This window comes from Danio rerio, chromosome 8, assembly GCF_052040795.2.
Source record: "Danio rerio strain M-AB ecotype USA chromosome 8, GRCz13ab, whole genome shotgun sequence".
Lineage (NCBI taxonomy): Eukaryota > Metazoa > Chordata > Actinopteri > Cypriniformes > Danionidae > Danio > Danio rerio.
In genome coordinates this window covers 47498599-47504598 of record NC_141028.1, presented here as the reverse complement: position 1 = coordinate 47504598, position 6000 = coordinate 47498599, and the positions used below count along the sequence as shown (strand labels likewise).

General features: G+C 36.1%; 1 long non-coding RNA gene across 1 annotated transcript in view; it reads right to left on the bottom strand.

The window, feature by feature from the left end:
- Positions 1-385: 385 nt before the first annotated feature.
- The window catches only part of LOC147842819 (uncharacterized), a 69482-nt gene continuing 63867 nt past the window's right edge, over positions 386-6000 (bottom strand). Inside the window, exon 5 of the long non-coding RNA XR_015498344.1 lies at positions 386-1248. This is a non-coding gene — a long non-coding RNA (uncharacterized LOC147842819). The remainder of the gene's footprint in view (positions 1249-6000) is intronic.

Here is a 6000-nt window from a genome sequence, read left to right as displayed (position 1 = left end):
AAAGGGGGCCTTCAGGGCGGCCTGGAAGCTTGGAACTCCCCGCTGACCAGAGGGCAGGGAGAAGCCAGGCTCACACACCACCCATGGCCATAGGAGGGGGCACTCAGGGCAGCCTGGAAGCTTAAAACTTCCCCCTGACCCAGAGGTTAGGGAAAAGCCCGGCTCACACACCCCCCTTGGCCACGGAAAGGGGCCCTCAAATAAATTATGTTTATTTGTTATTTGTTTGTTTGTTTGTTTGTTTGTTTGTTTGAAATCATTAGTCTAATAAATAAAAATATTGTAATAATTTAATAACTAAAATAATAGCTAACTTGAATCATGTTTCTTATCAATTAATTTTCGAACTTCTGATATTTGAACAGGAAAACGAGACAACACTCTTACACACAAGAATTTATTATAGTGTTTTTATGTATATGGATAAAAGTCAAAAACTGAAAAAAAAAAAAAAAAAAAACAGTCAGACTTTGGTACTTTAAAACGCATATTTAATCCTTGTAAATTATATACAAGAAGCAATCACAAGCAGCACCTGTTTAATTTGTCGGTTCACACACTTAAGACTTAGGACCATATGCAGCAAATTTGAGCTCCTTATACTTCTGAATCGATTGCTTTCCCTGGTGTAAAGCCACCTTTTGGAAATGAATAGGGACACAGGCTGAAGGCCACTTGAATTCTAATGAATTTCTGAGAAATGTATCATTGAGTGCTGTGTCCTAATTAAAAAGAGCTGCATGAGAGTGGTGAGGAGCTTGGTGGTCCACAAGGACTCGGTTAATCAGAAGTCTCCTTCGGTGTGAATTAACAATAGATTGCATTGAATAAGCACAGCAGGGAAATTGATGGTGCTGAACCATCTACTATAGATTTCAGTTCAGGCCATTGTAACTGCTCACATTCTCCAAGCATTGTATAACATAGAACTTATGAGCATACGCTAATACTATAGAAAGCATAAAAGAACCACCCTCATAACTTAAGGATTTGGGAAATATATATTTTTTTCATGAATTTGCTGGATAAAACAAATTTATAAATGAGTAAAAGATAAACAAATGCATCATTATCATAATGGAGCTCATTACTCCACTCTAAGTAGACAAAATTATTGCAATGAATTTTTAATGAGTGATATTTTACTGGTTAAATACAATGACAGATTGGCATTCTTTGAAGATTCTGTGCTTTTCAGACTTCTTGCTGTAATGAGGGGGGAGAAGGACAGACATCAACATCCAGCATCTGAACCAAGGCAAGAATAGGAGCAGGTGAATGGCAAACACAATACAACATTAAACAAGACAAGGTAACAAGGTGATGGAGACAATCAGTCACTAGGGCAACTAACAGGGACAATAAAGGAAACTATGGGGTCATTTCCAAGACAACAGATCCATGTTGGGTCACAGAAATGGACACTGAGGCAAAGGAGTGAAAGAGCAAAGTCAGAGTAGAGCCAGCAGGGCAGATTAGTTCTTATTCATAAGATACCTGCAATTTTACATTAGTTACCCAGACAGATACGTACTTACTCCTAGGACCGTTTAAGTAACTTACTAGGTGGGTCATTAGCCCAATGCTCAACCCCCAACCTGAAGGACCAGAACATACATTTTTGTTGCATACTGTATATATATATATATATATATATATATATATATATATATATATATATATATATATATATATATATATATATATATATATATATATATATATATATATATATATATATATATATATATATGTGTGTTTATGTGTGTGTATGTATGTGTATATATATATATATATATATATATATATATATATATATATATATATATATATATATATATATATTCAACATGCAAAGAAATATGAATAAGACCAAGGAAGAGCTTTTTGAAGGCAAGTTTTAGTAAAAAACAATTGATGTCGCATTACCAGGCTATCCAGCGCATGAATTTGATACCGCTAGGCAAACGCAAAGAAAAATCTCCACATTTCAAGACTCGGTGGTCTTTTAAGGTAATCAAAAATAAAATCGCTGTTTACATGGTAAACTCTTAATAAGAGTATTATCTTAATCGTATTAAAAGCATAGTATTGGCGTCTATGTAAATATACTCATAAAGTGCCAGATGAAGTTGCGAGCTGTGAAAGACAGCGTCTTTCAGCATGTGCCGTCCAATGCTCCATTAAGTTTGACGTGTTTCCCCCTTTACTGCAACTTTTGCAAAGTGTCTGCTTCGCATTGTGTCAGAATCCTTGTGAAATACAGCTATACTTTAGAATGCTCAGTTAAAGCAAATTTTATGAATGTGAAGGGAGTCGGCTGCCCAGTCCTGCGCGTTGTGTGTGTGTGTGTCTGTGTCTGCCTAAACCTGCCTAAAAGCCTAAAATTGCCGTGAGGTTGCGGTGCACTCTCTGCTCACATCATTCAAAAGAAAGGTCCACATTGTCTCCAGATAATGTTAACAGACTGGACTTTTTTAGCAACTGGCTGAATGTAAAAAAGGACTTAGCAAAATTGTTTCTACTTCATAATTAATGTTCTCAACGTACAGCAATACAACTTTACAATGACTACAATTGTTTGTATTCAAAACGTTATTATTATTATTTTTCATTTTTCATATTTGCAATGCCTGTTTTTGGCTTTTTTTTTTTTTTTGCAGTCCACTTAGAAACACTTAGAATAGATTATTTTGAAATTCAAATAGCACTAACATGCCTGTGTTCTAATTTCTGTAATAAATATGGCTGTCAAGCCAGGATCTTGATGGTTTATTGTGGGTATGTTTTTTAATTGAAGAAATCTGTCTTACAAGTTAAACAAAAATTCAATTTAATAAACAATTATGTTTTGAATTTAGTATTTAGTATTTGTCTTGCGTTTACATTAATTTTACATTTAAATAGCCAAAATTACAAATTTCAGCCTTTTAAATGTGATTAATCACAAACAATCATGATTAATTTTCAAAAAAAGTCTGATTAATTAGTGATTTCCTTTAATCGGTTGACAGCACTAATATATGATAGGTGTATATATTATTTATATATATTAATATATATTTTTTAATCTAGATTAAAATGGCTCGATTGATTTCTGCCGAAGACATTCAGAATATGTGTGCTACCCAAATAATGACAAAAAGTCTTTGAGAATGGGTTTCTCAAGCCAGGTGGTGCATTAGACCAGGGGCTCATACCTTGTTTCCAAAATGCATAACAAACTGCTTGAGATAACGATAATTGATGATGAAAACAAATGATGTTTAATAAGATGTGCATGTGTTTACTAACTGTTTATTTAGGTAAACATTAATTTTAAACTGTAGACCTACATAAGCTCAAAACATTTTTAATTACCTTAATCTGACTAAAATCATAACTGAACTGAACAGAAATGGAATTAAGACATGTGGAGTATGCAGATATTAGTGGCATTATTGAAGTAAAAACCACAATCAAACTATTACCATCATGTATTTCTTCTCACTATATTTTCTGACAAGATCCACACACACGGCTGTCAGAATTGGACCACGTGCGCACACACACACACACACAAACACACACACACAAACACACACACACACACACACACACACACACACACACACACACACATCAGGAAATGCAGAAGTTTTTTTCTTTTCGTGCGTTATTAAATTCCATAATACTCTCACCAGTCCTTACTCCTTATTTGCGTCTAATACCCCAGTTTGTCACAGGGGCATGAATGAAATGTTCATGACTAAATGTGAAACTGCCGATCTGCAGTTAAAGTCACCCAAAATTACAGGAAACTCTTACATGAGAGCACTTCACGTAAACACCTTAATTATATTATTGTCTATTAAGGCAAATAACTAGATTACTGATGTCCATGTACTGTAAGTGTAGTCAGTAGTGTCTTCAAAGTAAGTGAAAGATCCAGAAGGACATCCTGCTGATTTGATTCATTTTGTCAGGCGGCAAACCGATTTGACTTTCATTCACCGTCATTCATTTTAAAAAGCACCCGGTCCATCTTATTTTCATGTTTTACTCGAACGCATAAACTCTACAGTTGCCTGATAGTTAGATGTGTAGCTAACATTAATCAGATTCACTCTAGGGAACTGCATTCATGTTAGCATGTCACGTTTGATGTGGTAATTTCACAGTAAGAATACACATAGGTTAGAAGACTAATTCTCGCCTCCTACAGTGCAATTCGACCAGGTATACATCCATGCTAAAATATCAAGGTGAAAGTCATCATAGCTTGCGTAGAACAGACCCAGCTCCCAACCTAACTTTGAGAATAGATTAACGGCGATATTTTTTTTAATCGCCTGATAAGAGTCTCGCAATGACACAGCTAGATAACGCCGATAACGGCCCACAACTAATATATATTAGTGCATCTGGAAATTATTCTTAGCGCTAAACTTTTTCCACATTGTTTTTCCACATTTTTTTTTATTTTACAACATTATTCCAAAATGGATTAAATTAACTTATTTCTTCAAAGTTATACACACAATACCCGATAATGACAATGTGAAAAAAGATATTTTGAAAATGTTGCAAATTTATTAAAAATTAAAAATCTGAAAAATCACATGTACATAAATATTCACAGTCTTTGCCACGAAGCTCTAAATTGAGCTCAGGTACATTCTGTTAATTCTTGAGATGTTTCAGCAGCTTAATTTCCGTTCACCTGTGGTTAATTTAGTTGATTGGACATGATTTGAAAAGGCATACACCTGTCTATATAAGGCCCCAGGGTTGACAGTGCATGTCAAAGCACAAACCAAGCATGAAGACAAAGAAATTGTCTGTAGACCTTCAAGAAAGGAATGTCTCGAGGCACAAGGCTGTGGAAGGTTACAGAAGAAACTCTGCTGCTCTGAAACTTCCAATGTGTTTAGTGGCCTTTATCATTCGTAAATGAAAGATGTTTGGAACCACCAGGACCCTTCCTAGAGCTGGTCGGTCATCTAAGCTGAGTAATCGGGGGAGAAGGGCTTTAGTCAGGGAGGTGATCATTAATCCAATGGTCATTCTGTCTAAACTCCAGCGTTTTTCTCTAGAGAGGGGAGAACCTTACAGTAGGACAACCACCAATCAAGCCTTAATGGTAGAGTGGCCAGACGGAAGCCACTTCCTGCCTGGATTTTGCTAAAAGGTATCTGAAGGAACTCTCAGACCATACAAAACAAAACTCTCTGGTTTGATGAGACTAAAATTGAACTCTTTGAAATGAATGCCAGGCGATACGTTTGGAGAAAACCAGGCACTGCTCATGACCAGGCTAATACCATCCCTACAGTGAAGCATGGTGGTGGCAGCATCATGCTGTGGGGATGTTTTTCAGCAGTAGGAACTAGAAGACTAGTCAGGATAGAGTGAAAGATGAATGCAGCAACATACAGAGTCATCCTGAATGAAAACCTGCTTCGGACTGCTCTTGACCTCAGATTGGGGCATCAGTTCATCTTCCAGCAGAACACTGACCCAAAGCTTACCGCCAAAATATCAATGAAGTGGCTTCACAACAACTCAGTGAATGTCCTTGGGTGGCTCAGCCAGAGCCTAGACCTAAATCCTATTGAACATCTCTGGAGAGATCTGAAAATGTCTGTACACAGTCGCTTCCCATCCATCCTTATAGAGCTTGAGAGTTACTGCAAAGAGGAATGCTCAAAAATTCCCAAAGACAGGTGTGCCAAGCTTGTGGCATCATATTCAAAAAGACTTGCGGCTGTAATTGCTGCCAAAGGCATCAACAAAGTATTAAGCAAAGGCTGTGAGTACTGATGTACATGTGATTTTTCAGGCTTTTTATTTTTAATAAATTTGCAACAATTTCAAAAAAAATATTTTCACTATGTCATTATGGGGTGTTCTGTGTAAAATTTTGAGGAAATAAATGAATTTTGGAAAAAGACTGTAACACAAAAAAAGTTGTAAAACAGGAAGCGCCATGAATAGTTTTGAATGCACTGTATATATATA